The following is a 7830-nucleotide window of genomic DNA, read 5'->3' as shown; positions in this document are numbered from 1 at the left end:
AATATGTAGTGACCGGTCAGTCTCGATAGGAACACGATTGGAATAACACAAACAATTATTATTATTATTATTGTAACCAATTGTACCAGAGATTGTTCTACTGTATTTGTTTAACTGTATCAGTTTCACTTCTTGTTTCACTATCCGCCTTGTTTGGTTCGAACTTGCTCACGCACTGCCCATTTCGCCTGTACCCTTTGGCACGTCTCGGTATTATTTCGATACCACGAGATCGCCAATAAATATACTTGGTCTGGATTAATAAAGCCTTCTGATTTACGAGTTATCAAAGGAACCAAGTCGTTTGTGGGCGCGTAATCGAATAGTAATGGTGATCATAGTCCGTCCTCGACTCGACATCCACAACAAACTGGTGAGCCGTATTTTGGAACACGCAAAACATCTGGTGAACTACAACTGGTAACCCAATTCATCGAGCACGATTCAAACTTGGCCAATTTTTCAACCCAGATCAATTCGGTGAGTCTGTTTATCTATCCACTTCTGTTGCATATATTCGTATTGATATTTTCAATATATAATATCTTGGCAACTTACTATGGTGGATAACGATAAGAATAGTATAAATATAATAGACTCCGAGGTACAGGCTATTAATATTTGACCGGTTCCTTTCATCCCTCATGATCCAGAAGTCTGGTTCGCGGCACTGGAATCTCAAGCCGCATAACCAATCAAAGGCAAAAGTACGCCTATGCTTTGGAATCATTGCCCGGGGATCACTTAACCGCTGTTCGTGAGGTTGTCCTCAATCCCAACGTTCCAAACATTTACGACCGTCTTAAGGATGCCATCCTTCGACATTTCCTCCCATCAAGAGAGGAACGATTGAGGACTCTCTTAGCACGTCACCCTATGGGTGATGCTAAGCCGAGCCACCACCTCACGCGCCTGCAATCCCTTGCAGGAAACTCGATAGCCGACTCCGAGATAGTCAAAGAGTTATGGCTCGAAGCATTACCAGCGAGTATCCAACCAACTCTTGCGGCCCTGCTCGAGGACACCCAACTCAACAAGGTGGCCCTCATAGCAGACAAAATTCTAGCACGAGCTAGCGCCAAAGACAACTATATTGTTGCCTCTACTTCTCGTTCAAACATGGATTTCGATGCTAGACGACCTTCGGCTCATGGGGATAGGGATAAGTGTATCCATACTCGTCTCAGTTTCCGAGACCGCTCAAATGTGCCAGCCCCCTACGTCCCCCGATCCAGGTCACGATCTCGTAAGGCCGTAACGACTCGCCCCAAGCGGGCATCTTCCAAGCCACGCCAGAAGGCGGTTTCGGAAGCGAGTCCGGGTTGGTGCTGGTTTCACCATGCCTTCGGAGCCGGTGCCCGTCATTGTCGAGCTCCCTGCTCATACAAGGTGGGAACTTCCCGAGCCGGTGAGTAAATACGGCCGTACTCACTGGCCCTTTACCTCAGTTTGACCGTTTATTTTACGTGCACGATTATCGCACTAACGCTAGGCACCTTGTGGATACAGGTACCCAAGTTTCTGTCGTACCTATCAGTAACAGTATGTCTCAAGCTACGATGCTTCGACTACGCGCTGCGGATGACTCAGTCATTCCTAACTATGGTACACGACAACTTACGGTCAATCTGAGCAAACAGCCTTACGAAGGCCCTTTTCACGTGATTTCCCGTCACGAAAAGACCTTCAAGGTTGATCGACATGGCCGCATCGAAACAGTCAGCATTGATCGTCTCAAGCCAGCACACGTCGATGACAGTGCTATACCTGATAACCCGAGACCCAATGCTGGACCCATCAAAGCTTCTAACCGGATCTCTGCATCTACTTCGGATCCCAAGCTAGATGCACCTGAGACCTCATTCTCTCGTCCCAGTCAACAGCACGTGTCATCTGCCCCGTCTACGGACGAGACTTCCGTCTTACGTCCAGACCAGCAGACCACACCGCCCTTGACTGCGGATGAGATTGCAGGCTCACGAGGTTCGAACGAGACTACCGTCTCACGTTCCGGTCGCCGAGTACGCTTACCCGTACGCTTTCTCGACTAACCTCATAACCAGCAGCGGATACAGTATAGGACCCTAACCCTATACTACACGAATGCTACACTTTTCTCTTTTTCATTCATTTTTTTGTTTACTCCGAGCCTACGCCTCCGACCATCGCTGTTCCGGTATCGTCGACTTCAGTCAACTTTGGCGAAAGCTGGCCTGATCACCCACGCTCTAGTCAACGCACTCAGTCGACCTCTCTGGCTCCAAATACGTATGGTATACATTTGGTCCCGAACTTGGTTATTCTGGTCGCATCTGGTTCCTTCGCTCAATCTGGTTTCGTCCTACGTCTGCAGCGTTTCTGGTCCGGACCTCTACGAACGCAACCTTCAGATTCTTGATACAAACCACTCCGGTTTAGCATGCTAATCCAAGCAATCAATACAGTACGTTCCTTCTGGTACCGTTCTACGTCAAAGACTTTTGGTGGCAACTCGAGGATCAACGATCACTTCCTGTTCTGCCAACGCCTTCGTCCTACAATTGCACGTTTCGTGATCAGTCCCACGAACGAAACCGCTACGTATCGAAAGTGCAAACCCTTTCTAGCGAGGGGCTCCTGTAGTGACCGGTCAGTCTCGATAGGAACACGATTGGAATAACACAAACAATTATTATTATTATTATTGTAACCAATTGTACCAGAGATTGTTCTACTGTATTTGTTTAACTGTATCAGTTTCACTTCTTGTTTCACTATCCGCCTTGTTTGGTTCGAACTTGCTCACGCACTGCCCATTTCGCCTGTACCCTTTGGCACGTCTCGGTATTATTTCGATACCACGAGATCGCCAATAAATATACTTGGTCTGGATTAATAAAGCCTTCTGATTTACGAGTTATCAAAGGAACCAAGTCGTTTGTGGGCGCGTAATCGAATAGTAATGGTGATCATAGTCCGTCCTCGACTCGACATCCACAACAAACTGGTGAGCCGTATTTGGAATTCTCACTACAAATATATGGGCATGACACCGTATAACCTTGGGTTACTTTGTCTCTCCCGAGGTCATTGTTCTTTACAACCAACGAGTGAAATGACTAATTTCAATCCAATTTCTATGCACTCATTCTTATTATTCTGCTATTCGCTTGTGCGTATGAATTACGGATGGCTTTTTACGTCTACTAATATAAGGTCCTTTGAGTGTCATTCATCATTTCAGATGACGAGACAGTGATCTTAGCCATCTAAAGCCTGCTATCCTCATATTTCTTGACTAATAGAAGCACCCTTTCATAAGGAACTCCCTTACGTTTTAAGAATTGTTTTATGAACTCTACAGCTGAATGTCTCAAACAATAATTGGGGTGCAGATTTTCTGAACGACTACATTCGTTTAATGAAAAAACGTTCCACAAGGTTCCTTCGGAGAATTCCGAGATAAGCTGTCTTCAGATTACGGTATGTGGTCATAATTTCGTGTCGTTTGAATACCAAATTATTCCGAACTCAGCTCCACAGACATTGTTTTCCTTGCAGATATGATCTGGTGGAGTGGGACCAGTAGTGAAATTTTACTTTCCGTATAGTGAAACGAACCAATTCTACTAGCACAGTAAGTTTAGGATGTTTCTTTTTTTGTCTATCAAATCAACACAAATGATTCCAAGAGATTCCTATTTTATTTTTGGTGAATTTGGCTTGGGTAAGAAATTTAAAGCATTAGTGCGACAACCAGTAGAATCATCAGAATAACACTGAGACCTGAACAAATGATCATTCAATGTGATTATATTCCTACTGTCATATCTGAATTTCCAGATTACAAGACGAGTGTGATGAAAAATATGCTTGTGTTACGACCTTAAACCAAACGATATCAAGACCACGTAAGAATTTATTGTGGACAGTCCTACAGTGTTAGGTTTTCCTGGAAACCAGGAGCAAAGAGACAGTAAAATAGAATGAATGGAACTAGGTCAAGATCTAAATAATCTGTAGACCAAGTTCAAAGACTGATTGGAACAAAGGTCTCATAAACCAGGGCCGGAGATACTGATAACAGTTACAGGAATTCATTTCTAACAGCAGGTTCAAGCCAGCTTCACAGGAACAATCTGCAGTCTGCATTATAGGTTTACAAATGAGGTATTACCTAAAATGAGTTATTAAACGTTAAGTCAGTTGACTTGTATGGCAGGCTATTCTTGAGGCTATACCAACCAGACATTGATTAGGCTTCTGCGATGGGACTGTACAACTATCTTACAGATGTTTTAACATATTCAGAACATAGGTACTAAATAGTTTTGGATCCTAGAGAACACACATACAGTTCAAGTTTTATTAGCTCCGCAGATGCATGTTTTCCTCATGCTTACGATAAAGAGAGGAAAATTGAAAAGAGCCAGGTTTAATGACGACAGGTTGTCGGTAAGGTATTGTTGTTTCTAATGCAATAAATTAAGGAACGTTTAATTAGTAGGTTGCACCCTGACTAAAGGCTGCTACTAGAATGAGCTATCAATCAAGAAACTAAACATGAATCAAAGAAAATATATACAGCGTGTGATGAATAACAACACAGAAGAATGTGTCTGAAGTAATGGAGAAAAGACTGAAGTTCTACATGCGATGAATGTTTATTAATTTCAGCAGAGGGACACTTCAAAGTGTTTAAACACCAAGATCATTATAACTTTTTGGTATATCATTCTTCTATTATCATCACCAAACGTCAGACCTTTAGTCAAAGCACAACTATGCTTTTAAATGCGGTAGTTTGTCTCACTGTAATGGCAAACCTCATAGAAGTTGAGAATACGAATTAAGAAAGCACCAAGAACAAGGGAGCAATCTCAATGTTATTGATCGTAATCAGATTGTTAGAGTTTTGATTTATTCGTTATTTGGTTGTAAGTTGCTAGATTACCAAATAACCGCATTTGAAGAAAGGCAAAAGTAAAAAATTTATGTATGTCGAAATAAACTTTGCTCATTTGCTGCTGTATCATCAAAGTTGCAGTTAATTACCATCTGCATACTTCATAACTTCATGTTGTTAGCACAACACTCAACTGAAGAAGTCAGGGAGCAATCAAACATTTGATACGCTAATGTTGATCATACAAATATTCTTTGGCTAAGCCTGTCCAAAGTTATTTGTAACAGGCCAATAATTGTCATAGCGATTCAACTGAACATATCATTCATAATAAATCACCAGGTTACAGGTTATCCGGAAGTCTAAATCAAAACCCGAATTAAAGCCCTACATATGGGTATCACAGAATAGTCTAACTCCTCAGGAAACCCTACATTTCGCTTGCCAGTAGTACAGCTTCTCCTAAAACCATGCTTATCAGCATAATCTACCAAGTTTCTGGCAAAAACTCAAATGATTCGAGATCAATACAATTCACAATGCACTGATAATTTTGTCTTTTATTTAGTTAACTGTAACTTCCAGGGCAGCTTGTATTACTTCATAATCTGGAATTGGTATTGCTTCACTTGGACACACCGGAGTAAAGATACCCAGAAAAATTTATTAAAGGTTACGTAAAAAAACATTAAAGGTATAGTTGTTTTGTAAATAAGCGTCGAAGTCAGTTAAAAGACAATCACCTGCAACAAGACTACAGATTAAATGGAACAAGACGCTGAATCGAACGGCATACATTGTCTTACAGACACGACAGAAATGGCTAATATCCCAGTATGAGTGCTTTCTCGGATAACTCTAGTCACAAATCAGTAAAAATGGTGGGAGATTTACAAGAGTATATGGTGTGTTAGGTAGTAATAACAATTTATTTTCAAATGACAGTCTGGTACATGAGGCAGTTTACAGGCAAGATCAAATTGTTACAGAAGATACAGTCTTCACTTTAGTGGGTTACTCAGTTAAGTTGATATTTTATAAGGTACATTTTTTAAAACTAATGGTTTACTTCAGAGGTCAACATTATCATGCTTGAACCATCTCATAAGGTGTTCAATTTTTTTATTTTGAAATTCTTTTCCTCTCTTTCTTCTAGACAGCTACTCAATCAAGTTATGCTTCAAAATATCTACGGAGTCAACATGCTAAAGGTGTATAGACTAGGTAGTCTAGCGAAATTGAAGCCTAATCAATACAGACTACTTAAAGTAGTATTCAAATCTCCTAATGAACGCGACTTAATTTTACAGACTAGACATAAATTAAAGGGTTCAGGAGTTTTTGTCCGTAGACCGTGTAAAAAGATGGGAAGCCGAAAAAGAACTATAACTTAGGTTAGACACTGGCGAAAAGAAGCCTGACCATTGTAAATGTTCGGGTTGTGAGGCTGCAACAGAGAATGATGCCGAAGCCACTCTGGGTGAATCACGAAGCCATTTAAATAGGCTTCGGATTTGTTACACTAATGCCCGAAGCTTGCTCAATAAGCGATAAGAATATAATCGCAGTCACAGAAACTTGGCTGACACAATCTATAGATAGTATGGAACTTGATCTCGATGGTTTTACGTTAGTAAAGGTCGACAGAATACAAAAGCGTAAAGGGGGGAGTAGCTCTATTCATTAAGAATGCTATCCCATTCACCATCATCAAAAGTGTATCCCATTAGTGAGACGTGTGAACTAGTTAGTTGACGCTTGGAATTTCAGGGACAAGAGATGCTGATTGGTTTAATCTACATTAGTCCAAGCTGTGAGGTAAATGAGGTCCGGCTAAGCAGTCTCAATACTTGATCACAAAGTGGTCGATGTCTAGTCCTAGGGGACTTTAATGCACTCATGGTAGACTGAGGAAATCTGCGAACTGAATAGTCAGATAATTACTTTGAACAGGAATTAGTTGATGCGGTTATCACATGTGCCCTAGTGCAACATGTGAAAGAAGCGACCAGGTACGACCTGGACTGTGAATCATCCTTATTAGATCTTATATTGACTCACTATGAGGATGACTTTGCGAATCTGGATTACATGCCACCCTTAGGTAAAAGTGATGGGCTTCCATATAACTGTCAATCACGAGCACGCGCCAGTTCAATCCAGACCTAACGTGTGGAAAGCAAACATACAAGATATCATTCACTCAGCATCGTCAGTAGATTGGACAATAGACCCAGAGTCCTCAAATGAAACAGCTGTTGGATCCATTTTGCAAGTGAAAATCCCTCCATGCATACACTTGTGATTTCTTCCTTACGTGTTCTTTATTTGTATACGTTGTTAACATTTTTGATGCTAATTAAGACTGTAACGTTCAATTTCTCTTGATTTTACCATCGTTTTTTATTGAGTCTCTATGTTCCTTACTGAGCTGTATCTGGTTTGTTTTAATTGCTATTATTCTGGCGTCTGCCATATTGGCTGCTCGTTATTTGATTGTGCGGTTTAATTTTGACTGGGATCGTGCATTTTGGTTGTAATTTGGAGCACTTCCTCAGAAATCGAAACACTTTGTGTTATAAAATAACCGCTCAAACGGAATCTCCCTTGATCTATCCAGAAAGGATAGAATAACGCTTATTCTTTGGCGTTTTTGATTGAATATTTTGTATCAATTGTTGGTTGAATAACCGGGTGATAATATTCGTTTAGAACCGTGCCAAATATATACCTTGTTTGGAATTGTGCTGAGACACGAGTGTCTAAACTATTCAACGGTTATTCGGCCACATCCAGACCTATTGGAATCTAGGTTTGGATTTTACAGTTCTAAACGAATATTAGTTGGCTGCTTGGAAGATCTTTTAGTTCTAAACGATTATTGGTCGGTTGGCAGCTTGGTCCGTGTTCAACAGTCCTGAACAAATATTGGTCGGTTTGCAGCT

Source organism: Schistosoma mansoni, chromosome 4, assembly GCF_000237925.1.
Source record: "Schistosoma mansoni strain Puerto Rico chromosome 4, complete genome".
In the NCBI taxonomy this organism is placed as follows: domain Eukaryota; kingdom Metazoa; phylum Platyhelminthes; class Trematoda; order Strigeidida; family Schistosomatidae; genus Schistosoma; species Schistosoma mansoni.
Note: the sequence above shows the minus strand (reverse complement) of the source record.